This window comes from Hemiscyllium ocellatum, unplaced genomic scaffold, assembly GCF_020745735.1.
Source record: "Hemiscyllium ocellatum isolate sHemOce1 unplaced genomic scaffold, sHemOce1.pat.X.cur. scaffold_699_pat_ctg1, whole genome shotgun sequence".
In the NCBI taxonomy this organism is placed as follows: Eukaryota; Metazoa; Chordata; class Chondrichthyes; order Orectolobiformes; family Hemiscylliidae; genus Hemiscyllium; species Hemiscyllium ocellatum.
In genome coordinates, this window is record NW_026869181.1 from 247797 (window position 1) to 258185 (window position 10389).

At 44.6% G+C, this 10389-nt stretch overlaps 1 long non-coding RNA gene across 1 annotated transcript; it reads right to left on the reverse strand.

Moving 5' to 3' along the window:
• Positions 1-1425: 1425 nt before the first annotated feature.
• Positions 1426-5040, reverse strand: LOC132814158 (uncharacterized). The gene is made up of 2 exons (XR_009644329.1): positions 4978-5040; positions 1426-3946 (listed from the first exon to the last, which is right to left on the reverse strand). It is a non-coding gene; the product is annotated as an uncharacterized LOC132814158 (long non-coding RNA).
• Between the last annotated feature and the right edge of the window lie 5349 nt (positions 5041-10389).

Consider the following 10389-nt stretch of genomic DNA (forward strand, 5'->3'; position numbering starts at 1 on the left):
AGAGATGCCCCAAATAAATCTACTCACTTTACTTCATTTGACGTAACATTCGTACATGAAGTGACAGGTCCTTAGAAATTAATTAAATATAAATTGACAGGACCAAAGTCAGACATCTCACACTTGGATTATGTATCAGAGGTGAGGGAGAGATTGGATGGAGTAGGTGAGTTAGTTAAACAGCAGCTGAAGAGGGCACAGTGTAGAGTGATGCAGGTGGCAGATAAAAACTCTGAAACTTTGACGATTTCTCGTGGGGATGACGTATTAGTTTCGCCACCAATGGTAAGAAAACCATTCAAAGCCAGGCCCCTTTCAAATTAAAAAAAAGTGTGAAGTCAGTTAAACTACCTGGTAAAGATACCGGAGATGACAAAAAAAACTTTATCGAGTATTTCATCTGGATGTATAATGCACCAGTCACATTTAACACTCAAGAATAGAGGGGTGGCCATATGAACAAATTGTGCAACTTATCTGTATGATGTAGTGATCTTCAGCAAGTGATTGAAAGCTCACATGTTACAGTTGGCAGAGCATGTTGAACGATTACAAGAAGCAAACTTGGTAATAAACTTAAAGAAAACAGAATTCGCGAAGGCAGAGGTGACGTTCTTGGGACATTACATTGGACATGGAAGGTTGACCCCATGGAACACAAAAACGAAGGGCTTTGAGGAATTTCCACGAACATCCTCGAAGAAGGAGGCGCTTCGATTTTTGGAACTGAGTGGTTTCTATCGGAAGTTTGTTCAAAACTTCAGCAGCGTCTTGGCAACACTGATGGATTTACTGAAGAAGAACACAGAATTGTGGTGGACAGAACAATGCCAGGAGGTATTTGAGAATTTTAAAGCAGGTTTAATCACTACACCAGTTTTAGCTGCACCAAATATCCTGAAACCCTTTGAAAATTGTGTTTGATGCTCGGGATATAGGGGTCAGAGATGTATTGATATGGAAAAAGGTGATGGAATTGAATGGCTGATTGGCTACTTGTCGAAAAAACTCAATATCCAACAGAGAAAAAAAATAGAAAATCTCCATTATTGAACAAGAATTATTATGTTCCACACTGGCCTGACAATATTTTAATGTGTATATGACAAACAAATTGTCGGAGATGGTTGTGGACAACGACAAATCTCTCGCATTTTTTGGAATATTTAAAGACCAGAATATGAGACTATTTCATTGCAGTCTTACCTCACCAACTTTAAACTTACAAAGTGTACATGCTGTGTCTCCTATAATGTGATAGCAGATGTGTTTTCGCGGATTTAAAGGAAAAAGTGTAGATAATATTTGACTTATTCCAGTGTTGTATTGGTGTGCAGAATTAATATGAATGATATAACTGAGATTAACACTTTGGTATTTCATAAAATTGGGATTAAGAGTTAGAAGAAAACAAATGTTGCCATCTTTTCATTCAGCTAGTTCATTTTATTTTCTGAAGCGGGGAGATGTTATGAAGACAAAAACATATATGGACACTTTAAAACAGATCGGGTTTTGCTGAATAGAAATTAAAGCCACAGATGCCAGCTGAAGGTCACACTGTTCCACATGTCACCATTAGCTGAGAAATGGATTCCTGAGTTTTGGTTGCTGTTTTGACAGCCATACAAATGTAACCAAAGAGTTTAAATAACACTCAGGATACCAGAAGCCAACAGAATTTGAATATTATTGTTTGGACGCCTGGAAAGCAATCAAATTATGAGAATTATTATATCATGGGGAGTATATAAACCCAGCATTTTGAACACTAGAGAGAGCTACTGCCATCCAACAGTAGAGCAACTGCTGTAGAGCAGGAGTGCTAACTGACCATCTCAAACACACTCTATCAAAGACACATGTTCATGCAAACCTCTTTGCAATAAAAAAAATGAACCAAGGAGATCAGCAGCTGAAAGAGTGAATACAGCGGGGAAGATAGAGACTGTATGGTCTTGAGATTGTAATGTTTAATATGTGGGTTGTTGGAACAACATACTTTTTACAGAGTTGGAGTCAGATAGTAAGTAGCTAAGAAAAGAGGGGCTTGTATTTGTGAATAGCTGTTGTTTAGTTTTCACTAATAAAGTTAAGAAATAAACTTGTTAATCTTTGTTTAAATAGTGGAATGTAGGAGATCTGTGTCGCTCATATTTTAACAGATTACGAGGTGAGGCGAGCTTTTCTGGGTGTTTGGTTTTAATTAACAGAAGGGTTCGACTCCACCTTGTAAATGTCCATCCACGCTAACCCCATTTCCCTCCACCACAACTCCTATACACAATGCTCTGACTGATTAAGGCAAATGTGTTCAGTACCGCACTGTCTGCATTCAACTTCACTTTCAAGGAACAATGTACCTGCAGCCTTATGTCCATTTGTTTCACAACACTCCCCAGGCCCTTACCATTAAGTGTATAATTTCTGCTCACAAGCCTCCAGTCTGAAAAATATCCCTCTTCCTTCAAGCCAATTGTGATGAGCTTCTTCTGTATCCCATGTGACTGAAACTTCCTAATCTGCCTACCAATCGGAATGTTATGAACACCTTGCTGAGGTCCACATAGACAATGTCTACCAAACTGCCTTCATCAATCTTCTTTGTCACCTCTTCATAAAACTCAATCAAATTAATGAGACATTAATGAGATCAGTCCTTGCCTTCCCAAACGTATGTAAATGCTATCCCACAGAATCCCTTCGAACAACTCACCCACCACTGACATCAGGCTCACCGGTCTATAGTTCCCCGGCTTTTTGGGTCACTGTCTCCTTTTCTAGTCCCACTCCTCCACTGCTCACAACAAATGTTAAATGTAACCAGGTCGGTGATATGGCCGATGATATCGGTCTCAGACTGGGTCAGGGTCAGTTTTAGGAACAAGTCAGGCTAGTTTCTGTAATCTGCTAAAACAACACGTTTACGATCCAGAGCAATGTTACTCCAACTATGATGGAAAGATGGATGGCAAACTGTTTGCGTATTGCAAATAAAGACTCGATATTTCCCATTCTAAAAACACTGATACACACAAACACACACACACACACACACACACACACACACACACACACACACACACACACACACACACAAATCTGTGCAATTTCACGTTGAAAGAACCTTATCCAAATATTAGTGTAACTCATGACAAAAGGAAAAATTGAGAGATTGTCCAAAATGTGATTCTGCTTCTGAAGATATTCCACTCACACAGCTGCTAGCAATGGGATTTTATCCTGGGAGAGTTGGATTTGGCTGAATTCCCTTTGCATTAGGCTGGCAGGAGGTTCCAGGTTAGCACAGTGGCTCAGTAGTTCACACTGTTCCATCACAGCATCAGGGACATGAGTTCAATTCCAGCCTCGGGTGACTATCTGCGTGGAGTTTGGATCTTCTCCCCTTGTCTGCGTGAGCTTCTGATGGGTGCTCCCGTTTCCTGCCACAGCCCAAAGCTGTATAATTCAAGTGGATTGGTCAAATAGTCCATCGTGTTCCGCGATTTCTACTTTAGGTGCACTAGTCAGTGGTAACTGTAAGGGCATGGGAAGGTTACTCTTTGGAAAGTTGGTATGTACTTGTTGGGCCGAAGGGCTTGTTTCCACACTGCTGAGATTCTATAAAAATAAGAATGGTAACAATAACAGTAGAGTTTTGTTTTAGCTCGTACACGTTACTGTGATGAGGAATAATGAAGGAGAGAGAGTGCAATAGGCCGTTTCTTCTCGGGCAGATGACATTTTCTCCCTCTCTGAGTTGAATCACACAATAATGTCATTCTCTCCCAAACTGGACCATGTGAGGTCTCCTTGTACATTGTCCAAACTATGTCTCCATCACATTCCCTGTTCCATGTCGGTGCATCATTGCTGCTGTCATACACAGAGCCATACCCTGAGCAGAAAATGGTCTCGGTCAATTTGAAGATATGTTTATATGGCCCTGCATCATTAAAAAAATAAAATGTTTAATGTATTCAGAATAAATAGAACATAGAACATAGAACAGTCCAGCACAGAACAGGCCCTTCAGCCCATGATGTTGTGCCGACCATTGATCCTCATGTATGCACCCTCAAATTTCTGTGACCATATGCATATCCAGCAGTCTCTTAAATGTCCCCAATGACCTTGCTTCCACAACTGCTGCTGGCAACGCATTCCATGCTCTCACAACTCTCTGTGTAAAGAACCCGCCTCTGACATCCCCTCTATACTTTCCTCCAACCAGCTTAAAACTATGACCCCTCGTGTTAGCCATTTCTGCCCTGGGAAATAGTCTCTGGCTATCAACACTATCTATGCCTCTCATCATCTTGAATACCTCAATTAGGTCCCCTCTCCTCCTCCTTTTCTCCAATGAAAAAAGTCCCAGATTAGTCAACCTCTCCTCATAAGATAAGCCCTCCAGTCCAGGCAGCATCCTGGTAAACCTCCTCTGAACCCTCTCCAAAGCATCCACATCTTTCCTATAATAGGGTGATCAGAACTGGACGCAGTATTCCAAGTGCGGTCTAACCAAAGTTTTATAGAGCTGCAACAAGATCTCACGACTCTTAAACTCAATTCCCCTGTTAATGAAAGCCAAAACACCATATGCTTTCTTAACAAACCTGTCCACTTGGGTGGCCATTTTAAGGGATCTATGTACCTGCACACCAAGATCTCTCTGTTCCTTCACACTGCCAAGAATCCTATCCTTAATCCTGTACTCAGCTTTCAAATTTGACCTTCAAAATGCATCACATCGCATTTATCCAGGTTGAACTCCATCTGCCACCTCTCAGCCCATCTCTGCATCCTGTCAATGTCCCGCTGCAGCCTACAACAGCCCTCTATACTGTCAACGACACCTCCAACCTTCGTGTCATCTGCAAACTTGATGACCCATCCTTTAATCCCCTCATCCAAGTCATTAATAAAAATTACAAAGAGTAGAGGCCCAAGGACAGAGCCCTGTGGAACACCACTCACCACTGACTTCCAGGCAGAATATTTTCCTTCCACTACCACTCGCTGTCTTCTGCTGGCCAGCCAATTCTGTATCCAAACAGCTAACACAGATACCTGTGTTTAAATGAATGTTTTCATTTAACAAATACAGAAATTGCTGGAAAAGCTCGGCAGGTCTGTCAGCATCCAGATGCCTTTTACATGATGTAGTTGTACCAGCCTCCACCACTTCCTCTGGCAGCTCAGTCCATATGCACACCACCCTCTGTGTGAAAAGGTGCCCCTTAGGCCTCTTCAAAACCTTTCCCCTCTCACTTTCCACCAATGTCCTCTAGTTTTGGACGCCCCTAACCTGGGGAAAAACCTTGACTTCAACCCTGTCCATGACGATTCTGATTTTATAAACCTTTCCTGCTGCGAAATGTGACTTCCATCAACAAGAATAGCTGTACTTTCAATAATCCCGGGCCGAAATGCTGACATTCAACACCGACACCTGTTCTTTCTCCATCAAGTCACAATTCTAAAACCAGTTTAATCAGTTTGTTCAGATATATTAGGAGACACTTCTGTGGGATTTACACCTAGACCTTTGTGCCCGGAGGTAGGGACACGAGCACCACTCGGCAATACCCATAAAGCTGTAACATTATTCTCCTGTGTGTTTGTCCATCAGCCTGTTATGACATGCTGTGACATACCTCTGCAACAGGCAGGACACGAATCCAAACCTTCTGGTCCAGAGCTAGGAACACTACCAAACAATTTCAGGAATTGGAATCAAACGCAGGGCCATGGCTCAGAGACAGGGACACTACCCACTACACTACTATACCCAGATTTTGGGTCACATTATAAGGGGCAGCGTTCAGCTCGGTGTGGATTTATTATAATCAGGTTACCATTACTGAACTACACAAAACATTTTGTTTTGTTAAACAAGTGCAAGATCGAAATTAACTATGAACATCTTTAATCGCTATTATCTGTAGTCTGCAATATTAGGGAAAGAAATCCTGCAGACACACTCTGCCCAATGAAGGGTCTCAAATAGATATTTATTACTGAACACCAGACACGGAGAAAGACCATAATTTCTGGTCCCAAAACACCGATCAGTATAACCCAACTCTCACGTGTGTCTGCCCTCTGCCTAAAACCATGAATTGATACCAGGCCGCTGATTACTGTCCAGCCTCTCCTCCCCACTGACTGTGTCTGCAATCTGTCCCTCCTCCCTCTAACCACACAAGGCAAACCAAGCTCAGGGTCTTTGTGAAAATCAAGGCCGGAGTGTGCAGGCCTCCTGGAGAGGGACGGGCATTTTAAAATTAAACGGGGAAGGTGAGGAGGTGGTAATATCACTCACTGGCCGAGCCGTGGCAGATGGAGTTTAGTTTGGATTAATGTGAGGTATTGGATTTGGTAAATCAAACAAGAGCAGGACCTATACAATTAAACATAGGGCCTTTGGCAGTGTTGTAGAACAGAAACATAGGCCGTCAGGTATAATTCTTTAAAAGTTGCATCTCATATAGATAATGTGATTAAGAAGGTGCTTAACACACTTGTCTTCAATGGTCAGACCTTTGAGTATCGAAATCGGGATGTTATGTTGAGGTTGTACAGGACATTGGTGAGACCTCTTCTGGAATACTGTGTCCAGTCTGGACATCCTGCCCACTCATTCCATAGGCACACCAGCGTCTGGGTGAGAAAGCTGCCCTAAGGTCACTTTTAAATGTTTCCCCTCTTACCTTACAACTATGTCCTCTAGTTTTGGTCTCCACTACCCCATTATAAAATACATTGACTGTTCACTTTGATATCATTGACCTTGATATTATTAAGCTGGAGAGGGTTCAGAAGAGTTTAACCTGGATGTTGCTGGAAATGGAGGGATTGAGCTATAAGGAGAGGCTGAATAGGCTGGGACATTTTTCACTGGAGAGTATGAGATGGAGGGGCAACTTTGCACAGGTTTGTAAAATAACGAGGGGTACAGATAAGCTGAAGGGCTGATGTCTTTTCCCCAGAGTTGGGGATTCAAAACTGAGGTATATTTTAAGGTGTGAGGAAAAAAGATTTACAAAAGTCAGGAGAGGTCATTATTTTAGACAGAAGCTGGCTTGTGTGTGGAATTAACTTGCAGAGCAAGTGGTGAAAGCAGGGACAGTTACAACGTTTAAAGGACATTTAGATCAGTACATGGATAAGACATCAGTTTGGATGGTGCTGTGAGCAGCTGCCCTCTCCCTCCCCCTCTCTGAATGAATCCCTGTTGGTTTTCACCCTCTGCCAATGCCAGTGCAGTGGCGTGGGGAGGCCAGCAGAGGGAGGCATTGCATCACTTTCAGCACCACAGAGACTGCCAGACCTGCCCAACACAGTGACACACAGATACTTACACAGCAATTGTCAGGACACAGCATATATCCTATTGGTAATTTAAACTAAACATAATTAAATGCTCAATTCGCCTCGTAAGCTGTTGAAATATGAGTGACAGAGAACTCCCAAATTCCACAGTTTAAATAAAAACAACAATGTATTTTTTTAACACTGCAAGTGAACTGAAAGAGACCCTCTATCTCTTAACTGCTATTAACCCGGCTCCAGCTCTACAGCAAAATACTGTTTCTGGGTCTGCCATCCTCTCGTATCACAGGTACTTGTAAGCTCTCCAGTACACACTTTTATCTTCATCACTTTATACCCTGACGAATATAGATAAGTGGCACCTATCCGGATTTCTCTTGCTCTGTGGTTTGTCAATATTTCATCTACTCTGTCTCGTATGTGTCAGGATTTTTGTTGCTCAATTGACAGTATGTCATTATTCGACTCTGTCCTTGGGAATATATCAGTATTTCACTTGCTCACAATCCTGTGTGTGGGACAGGATTTCAGTTGTTTCATGGGGACTGTGACACTATGACAATCTTAATGTTTGTAAATGGTACCAAACCTGCAAGGATTGTAAAGTCTATGGAGGACAGTGTGGAACTCTAACAGGACAGTGACACGCTGGTAGACGGGAATCAATGCAGAGGAGTGTGTGTGATGCACTTTGGTATGAAAGATAAAGAAGGACAGTTTAAAACAGGCCATACCGTTATAAAGGGGCTGCAGGAACACAGAGCGCTGGGTGTATATGAGCACAGATTGCTGAAGATGTCAGGACAAGTGGGGAGAGCAGTAACTATCACAGATTAGTTTCAGTATCTGAGCTGTTTACAGGGGGAGGTGAGGGAGGGAGTCTCCGTGCTCCCTTCCTGGGAGGTGGTGGTGACGATGTGATGTGAGCCCACCCTCTTGCCCCACCGAGACCGTGGGGATTCCATTTGTACCAGCTCGACACAGAAGGGAGATGGCATCAGGGCCACAGCTTCTAAGTTGTGCCGGGGGAAACGGAGCTGCCAATGGGTTTAAAGTGAGAATTGCCCTTCACTGAACATTGCTCCTCACTCTGTCGGTGGGACGTGGATGTTTCAGAATCTCCACACGAGGTGTGCTGATCCTCTCCGGCTCGTACCAGGGTCCTCTCCACATGGCGGGGGGGGTGGGAACGGATATCGGGCACTCCACCACCCGGCTTGGCCCTCTCGTTCCTATTCCAGGCTGTTTCTCCTGAATGGGAGAAAGGGAGGGAGTGAGGGTGGGAGTGGGTGGCCCTGCTGTTAGTGCTGGTGTAGGTGAGGATAATGGCTAATCGTGAGGTTTTCATAGGGAGTCTGTCGACAGTGTTGAGTAATTGATGTGGGGGGGTGGTTTAAAGTGGACGTGGTGACAGAGAGAGAGAGAAAGAGACAGACAGACAGAGAGAGAGAGGGAGAAGGTGCTGCACGCAGCAGTGACAGTGTTGGAGCATGAGCCTTGTTCGGGGTCGGTGCTATAACAGATACACAGTGAGCGTGAGGGAGCAGAGAGAATACGGTGACCCTTATCCTGACAGAGTGGGGAGGTTATTGATGCTTGTCCTGTATTGCTGACATTTCTTCAGACCGCAGATACTGCACTGAGCTGGGTGGGGAGCTCAGACCATGCTCGGTGGGTCTGGTGGTGTGGCCCCCTCTGGGAAGAGAATGTTCCCCCTTTGTACTAGCCCATCCACCAGACCTCCGTGCCCCTGTCGACAAACCGTGGTGTAATTGCCCCTTATCTGCGATGCTCGGGGTAAACTGTACAGGGCAGCTCCAAGCTGAGGAAGCTCAACTGTGTGTCCATTGGCCTTTCAAAGATGACACCAGTGTCAGGGGTCACGGAATCTCCAGGGGCACCCGGGCAACTGTGAGTCCTTCCAGCCATGATGGGTTGGAGAATCGGGCTGGTACTGAATGAGAGGGACACCATGGTGGGGGGATGGGGGTGTGCGTGTGGTGTGTGTGTGGGTAGTCAACGAGTTAAGTCTGATAAGATAGCACCAGGAATCTATCTTGGCCTCGCACAGATAATCTCTCTGTCACACTCAATGAAAACGACACTGAGGCAAATTATTATTAGAATCAGCCCATTGAGTCATAGAATCTGTGGAAACTATTCGCATTTACAAATGCTCATCCAAAACTCTCCATCAATTCATCTCACTCCGATCTCCCTTTTTCCCATCTTTCCTGGCAAGATGGCTGATGTTAGAGGAGGCTCTCGAAGTGTCTACGTTTCAGCATTCTGAAACCTGGGAACACATCCTCCATGACACTGTCTCTCAGTCGCCCCCCTCTCTGTCTATAGCCCAAACCCCGTCCATGTGTTGATACTTAAACTGATTCCCCCTCCATCTCTGTCTCTCTATGTCAGTGATGTTCACACCAACAGCAGCCCCTTGTCATGGCACAATGGAGATATGCAGCTAGAAATGGGTGTGAGCTGTACGTCCTGTCACTTCTAGCATGGGCTGAATGTTTCCCCACACTGGGCAGGGATCTAACACAGTGTTACTGAGCAATGCACTGGGGTGGGGTACACAGCCCTACATGCTGGGAGTGTAACTGCTCCTGGGTTACAGGTCAATTCACTGCGGGGGTATACATAGTCCTACATGCTGGGAGGATAACTGCTCCTGGATTGCAGATCAATGCACTGGGTGGGGTACACAGTCCTACATGCTGGGAGGGTAACTGCTCCTGGTTACTGATCAATGCACAGGGGTGGGTTACACAGTCCTACACGCTGGGAGGGTAACTGCTCCTGGGTTACAGATAATGCACTGGGGTGGGGTACACAGTCCTACATGCTGTGAGGGTTACTGCTCCTGGGTTACAGATCAATGCACTGGGGTGGGGTACACATTCCTACATGCTGGGACGGTAACTGCTCCTGGTTACAGATCAATGCACTGGGGTGGGTACACAGTCCTACACGCTGGGAGGGTAACTGCTCCTGGGTTACAGATGAATGCACTGGGTGGGGTACACAGTCCTACATGCTGTGAGG